Source organism: Myotis davidii, unplaced genomic scaffold (genome assembly GCF_000327345.1).
Source record: "Myotis davidii unplaced genomic scaffold, ASM32734v1 scaffold515, whole genome shotgun sequence".
NCBI lineage: Eukaryota > Metazoa > Chordata > Mammalia > Chiroptera > Vespertilionidae > Myotis > Myotis davidii.
In genome coordinates this window covers 1,457,605-1,458,257 of record NW_006286242.1, presented here as the reverse complement: position 1 = coordinate 1,458,257, position 653 = coordinate 1,457,605, and positions in this window count along the sequence as shown.

The following is a 653-nucleotide window of genomic DNA, read 5'->3' as shown; positions in this document are numbered from 1 at the left end:
AGTTGCTTTTCTATATATAGATAGATATGTACTGTAAGACACCATGGATCCTAAAAAGGTTAGTGATAACATCAAAGTGAACAGGAAAGCTGGGAGAACAATGATAGAGCTTAAAAACGAATGATTGCAAGTAGGATAGAGGTGTTCGCATGTCTGATCTGGCTACCAAGTATGGCATGGTGAAATCAATGATGAGCACATTTTTAAAACATAAAGAGGCCATGAAGACCGCTGATTTTGCTAAGGGTATGAGAGTGTTCATGAAATGATCACAAGCAATTGAGAAAGTTTAAAACAGGGAATCATTTGGGGGATCCAGAAAGAAGTAATTAATATTACAGTATTTCTAATAGGAAAAATGATTCAGTTTTCAAACAAATCAATTCTCAAACAGACTTCCAGAACAAATGAAGTTTGAGAACCAAGGTTCCACTGTATTTGTATCTCCTTTAATTTATTTCTTCAGTGTTTTAAAATTTTCTGAGTACATATTACTTACCTCCTTGGTTAAATTTATTCCTAGGTAGTTTATTTAATTTTGATACAATTATAAATGGGATTTTAAAAATTTTCTTTTTGACAGTTCATTATTATATATAACAATATAACTGATTTGTAAAATTAATTTTCTATCCTATTATTTTACTGACTTC